The sequence below is a fragment of the Psammomys obesus genome, unplaced genomic scaffold, assembly GCF_907164565.1.
Source record: "Psammomys obesus unplaced genomic scaffold, mPsaObe1.curated_primary_1811, whole genome shotgun sequence".
NCBI classification, from domain to species: Eukaryota; Metazoa; Chordata; class Mammalia; order Rodentia; family Muridae; genus Psammomys; species Psammomys obesus.
Window position 1 is genome coordinate 14,212,760 of NW_026596046.1, and position 22,432 is coordinate 14,235,191.

Here is a 22,432-nt window from a genome sequence, read left to right on the forward strand (position 1 = left end):
TGAGGAACTGCCTATATTGATTTTTATAGTGGCTGTACAAGTTTGCACTCCCACCAGCAATGGAGGAGTGTTCTCCTTGCTCCACATCCTCACCAGTATGAGCTGATACTTGGCAACTCATGTACCTTAACTGATATTATTATACATAATCAAACCATTATTGCAGTGAAGAAATGCCATTTTTATTGTATGTGTATAAATGCATGTGGACTTGCACAGAAGCACTGTTAATGCGTGAGTGTTACAGCACTCCTGAGACGCTACCTGGATTGCCTGATGATTTTCCTGCCTCAGCCTCCCATCTCACTGTGGGAGTGCTGGGGACTACAGATGGGTGGCACTGTGTCCAGCTTTTTCTGTGGGTCCTGGGGCTCGAACTCAGGTCGTCAGGCTTGTGTATCAACTGCTTTTACCTGGATGTCATTTTCTCCTCCCTGTGGGTTAAATATCTTGATAAGGGTTCTGTCTGCGTGATATGGTGGTTCTGCTACATCCCTTCATGCAGCCCCATTACTGGTAATACTAATTTGGACACCATGCAGAGGCAACAGGCCATAGGCAGCTTGCTCTGTGTGACAGCAATCTCAGATGTTCCTCGTATCACTGCTTCCAACTGTGCAGCAGCCTGTCCTCTTCACACAGTGGTCAGGGGAGAGTTCCAAAGGTTATCGGATGCCTTTGCTTAAAATTCTCAAAGGACTTCTTCTTCTTCTTTTTTTTTTTTTTTGTAACCATAAAGGAAAATGCCTTATGTCACCTGTAGGAAAATGGATGGAACTGAAGAGAATCATATTAAGTGAATTAAATCAGTCTCAGAAAGACAAACCTCACATATTTCTCCCATTTGTGACTCCTAGATTTTATAGTCACATAAAAGCATGCATTCCTATTTATTAAGATGAAAGTAGAAGAGAAATTGTCCAAGGGAGCAAAGAAAATGGGAGGGGCAAGGAGAGAGAGAGAATAGGAGAGTTTGAGGGAGTATACTATACCTGTATGGAGACTGAAAAGTAAAATAGATAAAATAAGGTGTTTATAGTTAAAAACAACACCCCCAAACTCTCTGCTGCCTCCACATCATCTTCTGTGGCAAGATATTCCCAGTCCTGAGGGACATGGATGGCCCCTCCTCACTTCTGTCTGGTGCACCAGCCACTGACATGACCTTCATTTGCTTAGAGCAGATTGCTTGCCCCAGCCTAAGGGCTCAAAAGACCCATGAAAGCCATTACCTGGATGGCTTTGCTCTTGGATGCCTGGTATATGGTAAGCACCCAGACAATGTTCATGAATGAACAAAGTCAACTCAGTGCCACATTGAGCATTGCGTTGGAGTCTGAGATAGAAAATTAAAGAAGCTATGGTTTATGTGCAGGGAGGAGAGAAGGGTGGGTGCTACTTTTCTGAGAGAGAGAGAGAGAGAGAGAGAGAGAGAGAGAAATTTCTGCCTATGATGATTATAGTGCCATCTTGAATGCACGACACAAATTCCTAATTAAAATTTTGTGGTGGCACAGACGCAGAAGACCTACCATATGACTTCAGACCAGATATTTAACTTTCTAAGCTTGACTTGTCTTTGTTAAATAAAGGGATGGGCTCAATAGCCTTCTTTTGATTTCAATATTATATGAGGCATACCTGTGTGTGTGTATGTGTGTATGTGTGTGTGTGTGAGAGAGAGAGAGAGAGAGACATATGTACATACATACAGAGACATAGAGAGAGACAGAAAGACATGTAGAGAGACATAGAGACACAGAGGGAGACAGATAGAGAGAAGGAGGGAGAGAGAGAAGGGGAGAGAGACAGAGAGACAGAGAGTGGTTCATATTTGTACATACAGGTGGAGACCAGAGTAGGACATAAGGTGCCCTGCCTTCTCTAGCTTTTTCATTTGAGACAGGCTCTCTTACTGAAACTGGAGCTAGGCTCTTGGCCAGAGAACTCCAGCAGTCCTATTCACCTTCATCCCACAGCTCTAGGGTTCCTGGTGGCCATTCCTGGCTTTTTACATGGACACTAGGATCTGGACTCAGGTCTTCTTGCTTGTGTGGCAAGCTCTTTTAGCCACGAAACCATCTCTCCATTCCCCCTAGGTGGACTCCTGGAGGATGTAGGTGACATGTCCATTAATCTTTTGAGTTTTCCTAAAGTCATATGTAAGACGGAGCTAACAACATCCAGCTCATGCAATCAGCACGAGAAGCCGTGGTGGCCTGTCTAAACTTAGTCAACTGAACAACATTCTTTTCTAATACAGGGGTTGCTCTGTGCTCAGGGGAAGTTCTTCTCAACAAAGAAGCTGAAAATGCTGTGTCTTTAGAACTTTCTGAAACTGTCTCAGCAAGACAAACTCACATTGTTATCTAGACTGTTTTTTTTTCTTTTTTTTTCAAACGTCTTGATGTTTTGAGCTGAAGAGTCATAAACATCCAGATGGCAGAAGACCAGGCATTCAGTTAGAGGCCCCAGGGCCTGGCAGTACTCTGCAGAAATGAGGATGGATAATTCCATTTGCCATTGACTTAGCTGGTACTCTCCACATCTGCAGGCCTATATGACCCTGGCACAGTTACCCACTGGAGCAGAGGCAAGGCCTGAGCATGTCACTCATCACCCTGACAAGCATATTGCATTGTGCTCTTCTGCTACTCTCCAGCTGTGGAGTAAGGGTGGGCACATCAGAGGTCCAGTGAGGAGGCTTTATGAAGGCAGAGCAGGGAAGTTGGGGAGCATGTATAGGAGGGCCTGGATGGGGAAAGGAGTGGAGCCTTAGTTTCCTTTGGATATAATCCACATCTTAGAAAACCCATCCTTTCAAAGTGCACAATTCAATGGCTTTTGTGTATGTATGTATGTATTCATTTATGCATAGGTACACATGTGTGTGTGGGTGGATGTGCATGTGTATGTGGGTATATGTACATGTATGTTCATGTATGTGTGGAGGCCAGATGACAACTTGGGGCATCTTTTCTTTTGTTGGCCTGGAATGCATCACATATTACAGACTGGCTAACCAGCAAGTCCCAGGGATCCACCTGTCTCTGTCCCCATCCCCAGTGCTGGGATTATAAGTGTAAGCCACTGAGCCTGTGTTAGCTTTTACATTTCTTCATTCATTCATTATTTATTTGTGCATGTGTGCATGTGTGTGTGTGGGTTCACTAGTGCATGCATGCATGGGAGGGCATGCATTTGCCCACAGTGTGTATGTGGGAGTAAGAGGACAACTCAAGGAGTTGGTTTCTCTCCTCTCATCATATAGGTTCCAGGGGTCAAACTCAAGTCATCAGCTTGGCAGCAAGTGACTTTACCTGCTAAGCCATCTCCCAGGCCACACACCTAGCTTTTTGCATGGGTCCTAGGGGCTGAGCTTAGGTCCTTCTGCTTGCAGGACAAGTGCTTTGGAAACTGAGCTGCCTCTCTAGCTTCTTTTACTTTGGGACTAAGTTCACTCCACAGTAGCATAGTTTTTGCAAGGGTTCCCTTGCATTTGGTTTCTGCTAAGGTGAGTTATCATTGTGGCATTCCTGGTAATGGGGGTTGCTGGGTGTCAGAGACTTTTGATTTTAAAGTCAGGATGCAGCTGGTGAGATAGTTCAGTGGATAAAGGTGCTTGGCCTGCAAACCTGGTGACCTGTGTTTGATCTCTTGGATGTCTGTAAAGGTGGAAGGACAGAACTAGAGAACTGACTCCATAAAGTTGTCGTCTGACTTCTACACGCAAGCTGTGGTATGTACACCCAAAGATATCTCTTTCTCTTTCCTCCCTCCCCCCGCTCCTCCCCTCTCACATACACACACTCTACATTAATTTGGAAAAATAAAAACAAGATATCCATGCAAACTAAGATGACTGACCACTTGATATTCTCACCTAGCCTTCTCTCTGCAACTTAGGCTAAGCCTATACTCCTTAGCTTAGAAGGAAACAAAATTTTGTCTGTCCTTGGAACGACTGTGGTATATATATGTGAAGGGTGCTCCTTCTTTGTCACAGGATTTGCCCGTAATCTCCGCTATTGGAGTTGGCTTTTCTGAGGCAGCACTGGAAACAGGGGCCTGTGGGTTCACTGCTTCCTCATGTAGGAATGCTGTGGAGGTAGCACTGACGTGTGTGACCTTTTGGGCATGAGAACTGAAGTTTGTGGTAAGAAGCAAAGAAGCCAGTCAACACATTTGGAAGCAAGGGGAAGAGAAATGAAGAGTAGCATCTCAAGTCATAGAAGAGAAAGCAGAGGGCGGGAAACGGTCCTAGAAAGGGCTGATTCTAGACCTGAATTAGCAAACCCATTCACATGTTCTGAAGTCATCTTGTGTGCCCCTTGGTACACCTCACGGGCATGGGGCCATACTCTCAGGTTGTTCATGAATTTTGCGACTTCTGATTAGTTCCTAGTGATAATTCTAGGTTGAATTTTGTTTCTAGTGCCTGAGATCTTCTAATAACTATTTGCCCAGTGAGGAGCAGAAAGGGCCCAGGCCTGTTCCTTGAGCAGGATTCATTCTTGTACTCAGAGTGCAGCATGAACTCACTGCAGTGGTAGCCATGGTCCTTGGGTAATATACAATATATGATCCTGCATGTATATAATATACAATATACTCATCCCCAGCATGTATCCCACATCTAGGCCACACTTTCATCCATGGCTACTCCTGAGCATGGGACGCCCCAGAGAATGATGCTGACTGGACTAGCCTTGTCCATCTCCTTTATCAGCGAACAATCTCAAGCACTTTTATTTGCAAGCTAATTATATGCTCTTTGCCAATGAAAAATAGCTTATTTGGCTCTATTGTATGTCAGCAAATAAAAGAATTAGAGGACCCATTAAGATCTTTCAGTGAAGACAGGCTTTCCCACTATGAAAAGTGATACCAGTAGGGTCAGATGTCAGATTTGAGTTCTTTTCTCATTGTAAGAATGTGATTTCTGCATCATGAAAAACAAATGTCCATTTCTCTTCAATCTTCTCAATATAAAGGGAGAGGCTCTTAGCTGTCAGGACGAGGGATTTGATAAATTTTCTGTAGCTGAGTCTTTTCAAGGTTTCCACCAAGGCTGGCTGGAAAAGTCACTATAGCTGGTGATTCAGGACAGGGGTTCTCCGAGGAGGCAGGCTGCCTGCTCAGTGGTATGGGCTGGTGGGAGAGGCAGCAGATCTGGATGGGTGAATGATTTTGGGAAAATCTGGGCAGAAGAGGTCTACTAGCATTGATTACTATCACTGTTCACCAGAAACCATCTCTGTCATTTTAAATGTTGTTTCTCTGGAAAGCCTACAGTGTATTTTTATAGATGAGGGGACAGAGATCCAAACAGTTAAACATCTTGCCTAAAAAGACAGACCTCATATTCAGACACATTTCTAGCTTGGGAATTCTATTTCCAAGTATTCTTGGGAATACTATTGCTGGTATCCTTGTTTGCCTCCTGGCAGTGGGTTGTTGCATGGCTAGAGACTGTCCAACAGGGAAGAATAAAGTTGGTCTTAAGGTGGAAAGAGGACAGATGTATGAAAACCAGCTGAGGGTGCAGAGTCAACTATATTGGTCAGAACAACAGGCACCATAAGGGTAAGGGCTGGGTCAGGACATTAAATTTGTTGGCGTCCCAGTCTATAAACACTAATGACAAGCAAGAAAAAGACCATGCACTTTAGTGAATGAAGGCTGGATTTGGTGTCAGAAGACCAGCATAAAAGGCTTAGGGCTGAGCTTTCTTTCCAGTGGAGGATAGGAAACGGAGGCAAGAGCTTATGTAAATATACACCATAGAGAAAACTCTATTAAAAGAATTCATGGCTTCATGAGAGACCAGGTGAACCTTGGCTCTCCAGTCTGTGACTTCAAGAGTTATTCCAGATAGTATCTGGTTATCCCGATAACACAAGATTGGCTGAATACTGAAGTCAATGCTCGTTTTCTTTCCAGGTCTTTGAGGTTCACAGTCCTGACCTTCTGTGAGCTCTGCGAGCCCACCACTGCTCTTCTGTCATGATGATTCTTATTATCTTTTCTGTGAGGTCCACAGTAACATGAAATCCTGAACTTGTATTCAAATAAGTGATTGGAGCCTGCATTAGTTAGTTTTCTTGCTGTTATGGTCAAATATCTGATAAGAAACAAGCTAAAGGTCTGGGTGCAGGGTGCATACCTGTAATCCCAGCACTTGGGGAAGCAGAGGCAGGTGGATCTCTGTGAGTTTGAGGCTGTCCTGGTCTACAAAGCGAGTCCAGTACAGCTAAGGCTACACAGAGAAACCCTGCTTTGGAAACCACCATCACCACCAACAGCAGCAGCAACAGCAAGAACAACAACAGCCAACAGAAAGAAAAAAGGAAGAAACAAGTAAAGCAACTGGGCAGTGGTGGCACATGCTGTTGACCCCAATGCTTGGGAAGCAGGGGCCAGCCTGGTCTACAGAGGGTTCCAAGACAGCCAGGGCTCCACAGAGAAACCCTGTTTTGGAAAAACAGGCAAACCAAACAAAACCAAATCACCAACCCAACCAAATAAAAGGAGAGAAGTAAAAGGAAAGAATTGAGCATGGCCGGAAAGGCATGGCTGTTCAGTTGTCTTTGGACATGACAGCGGGACAGGAAGCAGTGGCTTGCTCACATCTATGCAGACCGGAAAGCAGAGACTGGATGGGATCCAGGGCCAGCATATAAACCTCAAGGCCAACCCAGTAACTTACTCCCTTCAACAGGGCTCTACTTCCTAAACATCCTACAATACAAATAGTGCCTCTCGCTGGGGACCAAGGGTTCAAACATGTGGGTCTCTAGGGGACACTTCACATTCGGACGCTAACAGAGACTGAGCTGGCTGTGACACTAATTGTGGGACCTTCAGCAGCTCATTCTTTTATCTTAAAATATTTTTTAAGGTTTATTTTATGCTTCGTGTATGGGTGTTTCACCTGCATGTGTGTCTGTGTGCCAAGCGCATGTCTGGTGCCTGCCTGCAGAGATCAGAAGCTACCCTGTGGGTGCTGAGGACTAAACTTGTGTCCTATACAAGGGCAAGAAGTGCTCTTAATCACTCAGTCATCTCCATCCTCATTCTTTCATCTTAAAGACAGTCTACAGGCTTATTAGTTAGGCTGCTCCTAGTATGTGTATGGAATTAAGCAAAGGGAATAAAGCAGTTAAAATACTGGAGAAATAAAAACACAAAAATGTACCTAGGAGAGGTCCTCAACTTGGCTTTTGGACTTACTATATAGCTACAGTATTCAAGGCAGTATGGTAGTGAAGAAAGGATAGATCAACGGAACAGAATAGAGTTCATACATAGAGCTAGGCGTGTGTGATTGACTAGTTTCAACACAGGTGTGAAGGTAGTTCAGCGGAGCAAGAGTCATCGTTTCAACATGTGATACAGGAATAGTTGAATATCTATATTCAAGGAGATGAACCTTGAACCACACTTAGCCCCCTAAACAAAAACTTGGTCTGAACATAAGATTTAAAGTGATAAAACTTCTAGAAGCAAACAGCAGAAAGATCTTTGTGACCTTGAGTTAGGCAAGGCTTTCTTAACTCGGTCACAAAAAGCATTATTCATAAAAGAACACTGAGGAAAATTCGGACTTCATTAGAATAAAACCCTTTTGTTCTTCAAAAGACATTTTAATGGAAGCGAAAAGACAAGTGTTTGAGAGAACACATTGGCCAAACACCTACCTAATAAAGAAGTTCTATCTTGTCGTTAACTGTGTGAATAGAGATCAGGAATAAAGGCCTCTCACGGCTCAATAATGAGAGGGAAAATAACTCAATCTTAGAAAATGGACAAAAGACTAGAGCAGATATTTCACCAAAGAAAATATTAGGATAGAAAGTAGCGCATAAAAGAATGCTCATCACATGTAGTATTAGGGACATGCAGATTAAAACCAGTTTGATGCAGTCTGAGCTATTAGGATGGCTGACCGCCCCTCCCCCATTCTCACCATGACACCACCAGCTCTAGAGGGGAGCTGCCAGACACTGCAACTGGGAATGTAAAGTGACATTGGATCTCTTGAAAATAGTTTGGTGGTTTGTTGCAAGGATGGAAACACTTATTTTACAACTCTCTAATCCTACACATAGGTATTTACCCAAGAGAAATGAAAATATACACCTACGCAGAGACCTGTAGGGGAACGCTTACGGCAGCTTTATTAATAATCAACTCAAACTGGAAACACCCCAGATGTCTTTCAACTGGCAAACACACAAAAATATTGTGGTGGCATTATACACTGGAAATATGTTCTCCTGTGAATAGGAAGGAGGCCTGGGTGAAGGTAAGTGTGATGCTAACGAAAGAGCAGAATTGGAGGCTACGTGATGTGCTTTCACTGACATGTCTCTAGGAAAAGCAAATCCATAGGAATGGAAAACAAATCCATGGCTACGAGGTCTGTGCTCATTTTCTTGTATCTACAGAGCCCTGAAAGGGCTGCCCTGCCCTCTGTAATGTGGCCTTTCCCATCCACACGCCGAGGTGTTCTGTATCTTAATTATGTTGTGGGTATAAGAATGTGTGCTTTTGCCAACGTCTGTAGAATCTGACATTGAAATTGCAGTTCTTGGAGATCAGAAGCTGTCAGTATCTGTTATTTTACGTGGTCTAACCTGTGCCTGTCACGCCACGCTGATGTAAATGGAAAGGTTCAAGGCAGATGAAAGTGCTTTGTAGTCTGAAGAGTAAGGAGGGCCACACTGGTGGAGCCATCCCTGGAAGGGAAGTCTGTTCTGCACAGTGAGGGGAAGTACTTGCTTTGGTCTCCAATTTCCCCAGAATGGAGCTGGCTCATGCAGACACACCTTGCAGTTCTTTCTCCTAAATTAGGTTCCTCTCTCAGCACTGACTGTCCACATGAGTGTATTCTGAGCAGTAGCATTCCCTCTGGACTCCAGGCTTCACATCTCAGTGCCCTTTTGTCTGCCTGCCACCTCGCCTGCCAGTGGCATCCCATAGACATTTACTCTGAGCTGACAAGTAAAATGCCAATAATTCTCTGTCAGGCTGAAGCTGCTCTCACAGCAAACCACTGAATGGTCATTTCAAAGGGGGCAAAGAATAGAGGCCATTCGAAAGCTCCTCTTGACAAGAGAGATTTAAGAATAGGGAAGGGTATTATTGGCCAGACTGTTACCAGGAGAACACTCAATGGCAGGCATTCCATGGCTGTTGATAACACCCTGATGTCTTCATGCTTTCCCAGCTAGTAGCTTTGATGTTTTTTTTCCTTGCAGAGAGAGCCCATGTCAGACCCTCTCCCTTTGTGAGGGTAGGTGGCTGGCTACGCAGAGTTCACTTTTGTCTGCAGAAAATATGGCCACATTAAAGCCACTTTCTTCAGCACTAATACCAAAAGAGGGAAACAAAAAGGAAAGAATGAAAAGTTAAAAAAAAAAAAAACAACCTTTTTTTTAATATCTCACTCTCCTGAAGGCCCTTTGCTTTGAGCTCAGGCCTGTACTATGCTCTCCAACTCCATTAAACTAGGCTGGTTTTCCTTGCAGAGACTGGATCTAAAGCAAAGAATAGACATCCAGAAAGAAGTCCTCATGTTCCTTCTGTACTCAAGAAATCATGGGGAAAATGAAATGCAAGGAAACAGGAAAAAAAAAAAAAAAAAAAAAAAAGAAAACCCGGTTTGAGAGAATATCTATTTTACTCAATTTTAGGGAAATGGAGAAAGGCCTTTGAACACTGCCTCTCTTTTCCATGACTTCCACTGATTTTATGCAAGACCCTTAGGGCACGAGAGTATGCTCTACAGCTCTCATTCTACAAACTTGGAACTTTCTTGCAGTTTGGTTATCTATATTCTTAGTGTGTGGCACAAACATGGCATGGAGCAGAGAGCAGGGAGAGGGAGGAAACCACGTGGCCCAAGGGAAGATCCGAACAAACCTAGGTTTATAAGTGCTGGTATATTAGCCGGTGGTGGCAGAAATAATGCTGTAGAACGCTCCCATTCATGAACGGGACTCAATTGCTTTTCATTATAATGTACATCATCTGGCGTCTTCCAGATCTAAGTTCAGCTGGGTTGGGCATGGCTTAGGTGCTTTTGTCTCATGGTACATCTGAGAGTTAGCCCAGCGGTTATTAGGAGTTAATGGTCGAGGTAGCTTTGCTCCTGAGACTCCAGCCCAGACATATTCTTTTGACTATGGCAGAGAAACATCCTCGGTCTCATGAGACCTGTGCTAGGAGCTGGCCCACTGTCCTGTTTACATCATTCCATTGGTTAAAGCAACTTACAAGGCCAAACCCAAATTCTAAGGGTGGAGAAACATGGTAGCTTTGGTGTCCAACACGTGGTACAGCTTGATGAAGAAAGTGAATGTGAAGGCTGTGAATGCGGCAAGTTTAATCTCAAAATCACCCCCACATGTTAGAGACGATTTTATTCTGTGTTTCACTGATTCCAAGGTTGAAGGAGGTCAGAATTGGGTTTTGAGACCTGTTCTCTTCCCGATATACACTGATTTCTTGCTCTGTGGTTTCTTCTAATGCTCAGTGAGCACATGTTGTATAAATGTTAATGAATGAAAAGCAATGCATGTAGTTGAATGTAAAAAAAAGTTCAACTAAGGCTTTACAATTTACAAGTCTTAGGCAAGTCTGGTTTATCTAAGGTGTTTGGTGAGTAGGTACTCTCTGGCTCCGTATCATGGCCACTTCAAGCTGGGCTATGTTAGATCCTTGGTTACATCCAGCTCTTACTAGAGGTATGCATACTACCCCTCCCCCACACCAGAGGTCAGCAAATCCACCTTTGTTAGCCCAAATAACCCTTTGATTTGTGGAGACCCTGGTCATAGCAACTTAAAGGCTGCCTTGGATGGATTTCTTCATCAAAATTGACTAATAAGCATGTCCTCCCAGAATAGCTTGCAACTTTGCAAATTGTTTTATTGATCCAGGATGGTCATATAAGCGGTCAGACTGTGTCTGGCTCAGTCACTGTGTAGACAGATGGTGAGGTGTGAACTAGGAGGGTGGGGTGTTTCCTGGCACGCTCAGAATGTGCCCGACATGTTGGATCCGAGCAAGAGACTTCAGAAAGAAGAAGCTGAAAGCAAGGTCTAGGGGTTCAGGAAGTGACATTCTTCCTGAATTAATATGTAGCTCAGTGAGGTGGCCAGCAGGAGTCGGCTCTGCTAGACAGAGACATTGCGTTCCTTCTGTCAACACAGTTGTTTCACTGCCTACACACAGTCACAGAAGGCTCTGCTCAGCGTGGGATTCCACAGAAAAGTGGGCTGAAACGCAGTCCACATGGCGCTGCTCGGAGTTCAGATTTCAGGCAGAGCATCTTGATGTCAGGGACACAGAGACTTTGCATGGGTCCCATTTGTCTGGGGACTTCTGGTGTATGCCGCTTTAGTCAGTGCCATGATCTGAAAGAGTAACCTCTGACATCATAGCTATGTAGGTCCCTGGTAGACCAGCATGTCCCATAGCCCATTTAGCTTGTCCTCTGTGAATTCCTGTGGACCTAGTTTCCCATGGAGCTGCTCAGTGTTGTGAGGTATCCACCAGAGAAGATGACTTGGGAATGGCTCAGAGTAATAGAAAGTCTTTATTAGCTGGATGGTGACTAGACTGGGTGTTCGGGACCCAAGTGCAGTCCTGAGCCTTTCTCAAGGTGGGCTTTTAAGCACAAAAGCCACTTCTTGGCTTGACACACAGTTAAGCTCTGTTAGTCAGAACAGTTAGCCAGAAGCAAAACTACAGAAGCTAAAAAACAAGGTTAATACATTGAGGGACTGTCCCAGAACTACAGGATTTGATGGATTTGGTCTTTGTTCCCATTTTGGTGGATGGTGCTGCCCACATGGGTTCTAAGGCTTGAATGGTGTCAATTGTGCTGAAGGTCTGGGGTCCTACTGAAGTCTGAGGGCCTGTAGCAACTGTAGCAACACTTCCTCACTGGGAAGTCAATGGTAGTGACTTCTTTCGGAGGTGAGTGAGATGCTTGCTTTTTGGGGTTGGCTGAAATGTAGTTTGAGGAAGTTTTCTAAGCAACTTCTAAAATGTGGGTGAAGCCCTTGAAACACCTCTCGTCTTTATGTATGTGGTACTCACTGTAGTGATCGCTCAGAGGGCGAGGTGGAAAGTACTTAACGACACTAGAGTCTCTGTCAGAGGGCACTGGTGACAAACATGGATGCATTTTGTTTCTACTGTGCTCCTTCTTAGGAGCTGGCTGACTGAGCTGAGGGATGGAGATGGGAAGGGAAAATGGAAGAAAATAGCAATTTGGAACATGGGCTAGGTATTTGCAAGTCAGCTCTGTTATCCAATTTTACTCTTGCCGGAACTTTTGGAGCTTGGAGTGGGTAATCTCCATTTTAACCTCCATTTTACAGATGATTAAATTGGGCCCTTAGATCATATAAATTGAGTTATTTAGCCATTTGGTAAATTACAAAAATTGAGATTTGAACCGAAGCCTTTCCAAATGCCTACTGCACCTGCCTTCCTGGCCCATCTTCACCAACAGTGCTCTTTCTCCTCCAAGTCCTTGAACCAGCATGGCATGGCTGCACCTCCTTTGAGGTCAAGGGCCTTAGTTTTCCCTTCATTCCCTCTATGTTTTTCAGCACTCAAATCCCCATATTTGCTGTGACGTTGGTTTGGGCTTTGAGTAGAGGGTCTACACTAGCATTTTTTCTAGCCTCTAACACTGTTCCTTCAGTGGCTCCCAGCCTCTATTAGCAAAAAACAAAGTAATATCATATAGTCTAGTAGCTTTGCCATAGTAGCTTTTCCTCTTTGGGAAAGCACAGTAAGACCAAAAAGATAATCTCAGGAGAGCTGCCTTTGCAAGCTAGTTTTCAACCTGGCTTTGCCTCAGCCTCCCTATACCTCATATGAAAAATCTGTCCCTATCTTTTCTCTTGTTCCAATTTTTCCCAAACAAAAGTATCCAGATTTCTGATCCTTGAGTCAACTGTGAGCGACAGAGCAACTTCTTCTGTTTCTAGTTCTTTGTCCTTGGCTCACTGAGGAGGCTATCACCCTATGCTCTACTGAGTCAGTGTGGGTGGAATCTCTGCTTCCTCTTCCTTCCATGTAGAGACATTAGTTCTCATTTATCCAGCCACACAGTTCCTATATTTTTTAGCCTCAGGATGAGGTATGTTGGGGCAAGGTTCATGTTGTTGTGTAAGTAGCTGGGAGCCACTGAAGGCTTTCAAGGATGGGAATGACTATCCCAATAGGGCAAAGGCGAATGTGGTGATAGGGCTTGAGGTGTGAATTCAATTCAGGGACTGAATTGTGGAAATTAAGACTCTATGTGAAGTGTCCAGGAAACATGAAGGGAATGGGAAGGAAGGAGTTTCATAACAGAGTTCTTCTCTTCTTAAGCTCCCAGGTGTTAGAAGGGAAGCCCAATCTCTACATAATGGGTAGTTTCCGATTTTAGCTCTTGTAGAAGGCTACCAGCTGCCTTGACAATCATCTACAGAAGAGCGGTATATAATTTTGACATGGGGAAATGTTAGCCTTGTACAAAATCTCATACATGTTCCAGAAAAGAGAATTGGTTCCAGTCAAAGGAAAAGGAGCTATCAATGAAAGGCAGTATCCCAGTGTTAGATCCAGAATGTGGGACAAGGAAGGGTGATGAAAATTTTGCAAAAGAGTGAGTGAAAAGGTGGAGGGGCTATGTGTCCCCATGTACAAAGAATCCATCCAATCTTTGTCTATTTTAGTGAAGAAGGAAATTACTTCATAGGAAAGAAAATGTCCTGTGTGATGAAGAAGGTGAGAAGCTGAAGGTCTTAGTGAGTGTCAAAAATCACATTCCTCTACAGTATAAAAGAAGCAGAAATTTGCTGATGGTGAGTGGGCGGAGAGCAGGCAGAGGGAAAGCAAGAAAGAGGGAGTATGGTCAGCACGAGGGGCAATTTCAGGGCTTTAGGGATGAAAACACTGTCACTCAGCTGGAGATGATTGGCATTTCCGTGGCCTGAAGGGATTTGCACTTCCTTTTCTCTCTACCTGCAGGAAAGATATCCCCGATATTCCAATGGAAAGATGCTAAAGGAAGAACAAGGGAGAAAACAAACTGATATACTCAACCCAAGAACCACAAATGTGGAGTTCTGTGCCCTGGATATAGGGGTGCTTTATGTCAAGATCTTTTGGTATCTGTCATGTCCAGGAACTTAGGTATGGGTGTGGGTCCTGAGATTATAAACTTTTCAGGAGCATGACAAAGTCTTGCTGGGGGGGGAAAGATCTGGTTTTCTATAGGCAGGCAGTGATGTTCTCATTGGCCATGTCTGGTCTTTGAGTGTGGGAAGACACCAGCAACTGTCTGTGTTATATATCTCAGTATCTGTTTCCTTCTAGGTGGTGGCTTATTTGAATATGGTAATCTAATGTGGATGGTCCCCGATCAACTCAAAGCCCTGAAGCCCTGAGTAAGGCCTGGATTCTGGGTCTGATCCTGGAGGGGAGGTAAGTGTGTCAGGAGGCTGGGGCAGCAGGAAATGCTGCTGGCTAGAGCCAGTGTCTCAGTACTGTCTTTTAGCTGTAGTAAAGACGCCTTTCTAAAGAGTCTTCTCAAGGGCTTCTCTTTAAAGTGCATGAACTGTATGCCAAGTACCCCAGGTACTCTCTCTCTCCCCTCCCTCTCTATCTCTCTCTTTCTGAGACAAGTTTCTCAGCATACCCCTGGCTGTCCTGGAACTCTCTTTGTATACCAGGCTGGCCTGGTTTTTGCACCTTAACTAGCAGGACATACTGCTGCTGCTGCTGCTGCTCTGCTTTGGGAGTCACACTCTGAGGACCACACTCCTAGACCAGGGCTTTGCAAACTCTAATGTGCCTAGGAATCACCTGGAGATTTTGTTAAAATGCAGGTTCTGACTGAGTTGGTTTGAGATGGAGCCTGAAAGGTTGTCTTTTTGCTAGCTTCCAAGATGTTGTTTCACATAGGATCACATAACCCTCGGAGTAGCATTACCCAAAAATGTGCTGTCTTGAATCCCAGACAGTCAAATGTTTTTACCCCTTAGGATCAAGTACTTCCATTCCAGCTGCTACTCTCAACAGCTTTGCAAGGGCCTGGTTATCTGCAAGTGTCTTCAATTCCCTCTTTAGTGCAACCCATCCCAGATCCCTGCTAAAAGCCTAGTGCCCAATCAGCTGTGGGAACACCTGTTCTTTGCCACAGCAGTGCTGTGGGGACAGTTAAGCCTCATCAGGCTCAAGCTCTTTCTGGCTATTGGACATTCCACTCTCTTGTTCCCAGGGGCCTGCTCTACCCTCTCCATGCTGGCAGAGGCTGCCTGAATGCCAGCTGTCCCTTGCCCTTGAAACCAACCTGGGTCAGCCACTCTGCTGGCTTTCCTGCTATCCCCAGCCATTCCAGAATGACTCCATACTGCAAAAATGAGCCTGTGACAACCTGGGCTCACAGCTGCTCTGGATAAGGGCAGAGGGAACTTAGACATCGTTCTAAATAAGAAGGAACTGAAATGCTTGGGACATGGGGGAGACAGAAGGAAGAGGTATCAATCCATGCTTACAAGAGATCTGTTAATTACAGGAATCATGAAAAGGAGGCAATCAACCTAATATTCAGCATAAGGGAGCAAGGGGTGTGTGTTTGTGTGGGGTGGAGAAGTGGAAAGTGGAATGGGTGGGCTTCTGGAGGGATGCATTATATAAACCTTTTCTACATATACCCTGCAGTGTTCTCCCATTCACGAAAGAGGGTGGATGGCTCCACCTTTGAGGTGACCGGGGGGATTATAGGAGAAGGCTGGCCAAACCCTTGGTTGTGGAATTAACCCTGGATTCATCTCCCTGCTTCTTTTGCCTAAAGGTCAAAGGTATTCGACACATCACCATACCGTCTGGCTACCCTGAGTTGCTTCCTCACCACTGAGAGTTAAATGAAATGAAAATAAAATAATATTAAACAACTGCTGGTGCATAGTGGGAACACAGGGAGCTGAGGCCTGTATCATCACAATTATTAAAAATGTTGAGCACCTGCTCCTTTTTCCAAGCTCTATTTAGCTGAATTAGACACAAATGAGAAAACATGTACTAGTTTTTCTTGACAAGCTATTACTTTAATTCCGTGCTGCCCATACTTACCCCTTAGGTAATCTTTGCTTGCCCAACTCAGCCTCTGGACAAAAAAATGTGTCTCAAAATCTTGTAATAAGAAGGCAACAACAATCAAAGCAGCAGGTCGCCATAGCTGGCAAGATTTTTAGGGAATTACTTAATAGTAAATAGCTGGAAAACTGAAGCGTAACTGACTTAACGACTCCTGTGGGTGCTGTGAACGGAAGGGATGCCTAAGAACAGTGTAGGCACGATGGGACGAACAGACTTTGCATCTTCTCCTGATCTAAAAATGATTGTTATGATCGGATGAGCATTGTGGGTGGTCATTAAACAGTTCTTGATTGAAAGAAGAATGTTCTGAAACTTGCATATCCTCTCCCGGAGGACCAGGGTACATGCCATCTGTGACAGGCACACTCCTCCAGAGCTTGGTGTTCTGTTTGTTTAGTTGCTGTTTGGAGCTGCTGGGAAGCAGGGTGTTGGGTTCAACAGAAACTGAGTTCAGCGAAGCTTGCACAGGTTTTGCAGGACTTTGGACAGTTCCAGGAAGGATGAGGAGTTAAAGGTAGCAGAGAACAGACTTCAGGACTGAACTGAGGACCTCCCTGCTTCAGGGATAGATGAGGTCTGATGAATCAGAGGAGGCATCTTAGCCTTATCACCCAAGCCTGGCATCTCCATTACCATCCACTCCGGTCCAGCTCTCAAATGCTGTATGATAAATTGCTTGGCATCTCCAACAACAGCAGCTCACATAAGTGTCATGTTAGGAGACTGGCACACGGCTCATGCCCATGCCAAACCATTACTTTAGCCTGCTACTTTTCTTAAGAGACAGACCGATTATAAGGGTGCTCAAGTGACTCATACATTCAGCACTCACTGAGAGGATGGCATAGACAGCCTGTCGTCTCACTGTTTGTCCTTGTTCTATTAGTCATTTTCTGTCTGCTGTGGTTTGGGTTAAGTGTTCCCTAAAAGTCTGTGTGCTGAAGTCTTGGTGCCTGGGATGGCATGGTTGCTGGTGTCGCAGACATTTTGTATGCAAGGCTAGAAGGAGGCATTTAGGGTCATACCTTTGAAGGGGATGACAGTCTCCTTTTTCTTTGCACCCATGGAAGGTTTGTTCTACTGTATGCTCATACCATGTTGAGTTGCCCTTAAAGATACTCAAAGCAATAAGGCCATGTGAGACCACAACTGGATCTGTGAGAATAATTTTCTCTTTATAAGTTAACCTTCTCAATTATTTTGTTATAATGATGGAAATCTGACCAATACAGAGCATAATATCTTTAAAATTTAAAAACAAATGCTTAGCACCCTGTGCATAGATAACACATGGAACACAACGATCAGATGGCATTGGCTAAACAGCTCTGTCACCACAGAATTATTTCCATGTTGTGCTATTCTTGTTTAAGAGTACCACCAGAAGATTATCCCCTGTCGACTTCAAGTTGTATTACGAAATGACAATTAGAACACCTATGTGGAGAATTTGTCATATTAAACTTTAATAAAAGAAGGCATGACCTGGCATAGTGGCACATGATTTTAATCCTACCACTTGGGAGGCAGAGGAAAGTGGATCTCTGAATTCAAAACCAGTTTGGTCTACATAGTGAGTTCCAGGCTAGCCAGAGCTACACAGTGAGACCCTGTCTTAAAAAAAAAAAAGGCGGTCATGGCAGTACACACCTGAAATCTTAGTACTTGGGAGTATAGGTAGAAACACTGACATAGTTTAAAGACATCCTGGACCCCACAGTGAGTGCTAGGCCAGCCTGGGCTACATAGTGGAATCCTGTCTCCAAAGAAAACATGATCAAAATATATTGTATAAATTTTTTTCTAATTTAAAAAATCTATTAAGAATAGTAAATAGGTGTACTACACTTATAAAACAAGCAGACAAACGAACAAACAAAACCTTCATATCTGTATAACGCATGTAATATACCTGTAGCAGGGAAGAATATAAAAGGCAAGGATTAATTATAACTTGTGTTCTTTTTCTATTAATATGAAACCAGTGACTAAGACTTTGTTGGTTTATATCAAAAGTTTTTCTTTATTGGTGCTGGAGATCAAATTGCATATACTAGACAAGAACTCTACCACTGAGCCATAGCTGCAGCTCGCCCTTATGCCCCAAAAGTTAAGGCAGAAAGGGATGGGCTTGCGTCCTGGGTTTTATGTCTCCCCATGGGAACATGTTTGCTCACCACATTCATTCCTACACCTATAGGCTCCCCATCCTCTGTTTTGGTTGTCTAGAGTACCTCTTCCAATTCTGCTTTTAACTCAGAAGTGACATGGACTTACTTTTTTTTTTTTAAATGGGAATGCATTATTTTGTGTGAAAATATTAAAACAAATGGTTATCATACAGCTCTGATTATTTCTACCTTGTATCACTCTGCTGAAAACAGTTAAAAAGGAAGAGAGAAAGTAACGGTTAGAGAGAGTGTTTAGTTGGGTCTCTCTGGCCCTGATGGGCTTGCCCAGCATCACACTGAGGTGAAGAATGCTCAACAAATTAGGGAAAGTTGATGTGCATGATTGGAAACCCAGTCACTGTTGACAGGACACAGGAAATTGAATGCGGTGTGGTGACAGTGATGCAGAAGCCTTTTCTTTTTCTTTTCTTTCTTTCTTTTCTTTTCCAAATGTGACTTTTGAGATAGGTTCTTACTATGTAACCCAGGTTGGTCTCACACTCAGGATGCTCCTGCCTCTGCCAGTGTGCGATTATAGGCCTTGGCCCCATGTTTAACTAATGATGATCCCGATCTTTCATGTAGGAACAGAAGGAGACTGTGAACACACATGTGCACTACATACACGTGCTCATGTAAACATGATTAGGTTCCTAAGAGAGTAATTCATCTAGATTCAGTTTACTCAAGTTACCCATGGACTAATGGAGGTAGTAACTCATCTAGACCCACAGTTTATTTAATGCTCTCCTTTCCACCTCCTTTTCACTTCCTTCTGAGACATCTAGCCTGCCGGCATTCTAATCTTCTATATAACATAGTCCACAGATGACTCCTGTAGTCCTTGTCCTCTGGGAGTCCCAGATTGAGGAAGAAAGACAGACAGGTAAGTGGATAAATTCCACGTGACTGCCACAACTTGAATTTGCCTGTGTTGGGAGCCCCCCAGGCTGCTGGCTTCAGGGTTTGTGTCCATAGCGCTTGCAGCAGGAGTTCAGGATTTCTCTCATCACCGGTGTTCCATTTCTTTCCTCTGTAATCTCCTGTCTCACTTGCACAGTTGTGGTGCCAACTGGCTGGTTTCAGTTCAGTGCCATGAAATTGCTGTGGTTGGCACACAAAGTCTGTTCAGCCCCTCAGAAGCCTGTCAGGTGCCAGCTCTCTCCCAGGAAGGGCCAGTCTGCCAGGGGTAAGGCAGTGTGCCCCAGGCCCTCTCTTTACCTGCAAGTGTTCTTTGTGAGAGGACCCCAGAAGGCTGGCTCTTCACCAGGCTTCTCCAGAAATCTCTCTCTCCCTACAGGGCTGGGCATTTTCTCTGGTCATTAAGCACTCATTGGTGTCTTTCAGCTGATCTGAGACCCACCTGGGAAGCCCTGGGGGCAGCTTAGTCACTGTGCAGTATAAAAGCTCAAGCTTAACCATGCCCACCTCCTTCCATCTGCCCTTTTTTGGAGTAGGGCCAGCCCAGAGGAATAGAGGAGGGACTGTTGATTTAACATCATTTTCCATTCATTTTCAACCCTCCTAATTCTAGCAGTAGAATTAGGCTGAAGGGGGTGATGACCAACTTACCATCTCTGAAAAAGCAGGAACAAGCATGGAAATCTCTGTTTTGCTCCTATCATTTTCTACCCAAAGGTCTCTGTTGATTTCACATCATTGTCCACACCCTGGGAGGCAATGCAGGGCCTTGCTGTCCATAGCTCAGACCCTGCAATGGAAGTAGACCACATCTCTAGCCAAATTCCCCCATGGTCTAGTCCCTCTTCATCCTGTTTTAGCCACACTGGGCAGCTCTCCATTTCCCAAACACTCCTCTCGTTTTGCTCTTGTCCATCCTTTACCAAGAATGCCTTGAAATTATCCCCACCTTTTTGAATTTTGTTTCATTTTCAGGGCTTGGTTTTGATATAATTTCTGCAGAGAAAAGTCTTTTGTTATTTTCAGTTGGAGAGACTTTACCTTTCCCTCTTAGAATTCTCCTGCCTCCTTTTTGTGTGTCTCTTTCTTTATCTCTTCTGTCTGTCTGTCTATATCTTTTATTACTTCATTCTGTGAATCTTGCATCCTAATTCCTACTTGGCCACTGGTCATTCAATATGGAAACATATGGCAGGCAGACAGAACCCTCTCTTCCTTTCTTCACACACACAAGCCATCAATCCTGCTGAAAGTATTAACTTAGTGGCTGGGCCCTTGTCACTGCCTTCAGGGGCCACTACAATAATTTCCAGCATGACACTGTGCAGTGGTGTGCTGGCTTCAAAGTCATTGTATTCATAAGGCGTTATGTGGATCTCATTAGCTTAGAAGCTTTCTCAGTCAGAAGCAGCTCCGTAACAGTGGCTAGGGCTAGGAACACAACAGATGCTTAGCTAACACCAAATGAATGAAGGGCAAAGCATGCTCTGTGTGGAGGGTGGGGAGTCGGAGGTCACCAAACAATCATGGTTGGGAAGATGTTCCATGACCCTTGACTCACACAGATATCCCACCAAAAGAGGGTCAGAGGCTTCTCTCTCTTTCTGCCCCTACTTTATGATTCTATACATCAACAATGATTGTTTCTAAGGTCCAGCAACCAAAGCAGTTCTCTCTGGATTCATTTACCTTTGTCAGTAATGAGACAGATAGTTAAGCTGTTGTGATTTGAGCAGCACTATGCAAGAGGTAGCCCTTCATCCTTAAAAAATGATTCTGTAAATTTTTATATTGTTCCCAAGGTCTGCCATGTTCATCTTGTTTTGAAGTGGACACAAGCTGTTTCCAATTAGGAAGAGCACAACCTTGTCCCCTCCTGTCCTCTGATTGGGTCCTCATGTCCACCGAAATCGTTACGCTCATGGCCCTGGGCTGCAAGTCAGAATCAAGTTAAAGAGTGCTGAAAAATCTGCTTAGACATAAAAATCAATGGGAGAGTGAGAAAAAAAAGTAAGACTGATTTCAAACTACAAATTACACAATCCAGGCAGAGAGTACACATGGCTTCCTCTTTTAAAGATTGTGAAGGTGGAAATTTGCAGTGTTAATTCAATAGCTGCGAGAAATGACAATACTGATTATGTGGGAAATTTCTACCTGTGTAATGGCTAGAAGAATGTACTCAGACAAGTACAGTAATCATGTTTTATGCCATCTTTGTCTTCTTTCTTTTCACAGTTCTTCCCTTTTCTTCTCCTTCTCTCCAGCTGCTATCCTTCTGTTGTGGGACCCAGGGATCAAACTTAGGTCATCAGCCTTTTACAGCAAGTGCCTTTACCCACAGAGCCCTCCCAATGGTCCAAACGCCTTTCCTCTTGCTACTAACACAAGATATAATAGGTAATTATGAACTAAAGCCCTCTTCTGTCCTGTAGCCCATCAGAGCCTGTCATTTCTATTTGATTTTGTGTTTTCTGTTTATTTTATGAATGCTAGTTCATTATTTAACCCAGAAGTGTTAAATAATCGACCTCGACACAGACACAAACAGTATTGAATATGTAGTCCCTGCTCAAGGTGAAGTATATGGAGTGACAAAAGATATGGCAGGTCATATGAGTTGACTAAAAATGTCTGTGGTTTTGATCAGGAAGGTGAATTTGGATAGTCAGGATGTTGTGGGTAGAGGTAGAGCGAGCAATGTTTGGGATATGTCTTAAGTAGGGGGAAGCAGAAAATGACAGAGGTCAAGGCAGCATCCCCCTTTTGGTAAGGAGTCAGTACACATGTCTACCTGGCGTTGCACATAGCGTCTTGCCAGTATGGGTTTCCTCCAGGATCCACTATAACAACAGTAAAACAATAAATGTTGGTGAAATAGTCACTATAAAGCAGATTGATTTCCTCGGGAAAAATTATTTCCATCGATAGCTGCATCAATGAACTATTGGACAGCATTTGGTTTTTATGAACATTTTTATGAGTTTACCGGAAGTATTGAGGAGTGTGTTGTGTAAAAATAATACATACAGCTCGAATGATGGCTCATGCCCTCAACCACTGTAGCTATGAGGCTGAGGCGGGAGGACTGCAAGCTGGAGACAGCTTGGGTGACATAAGAAACTCCATCTCAAAAACAAAAGCAAAAAAAAAAAAAAAAGTGTAGA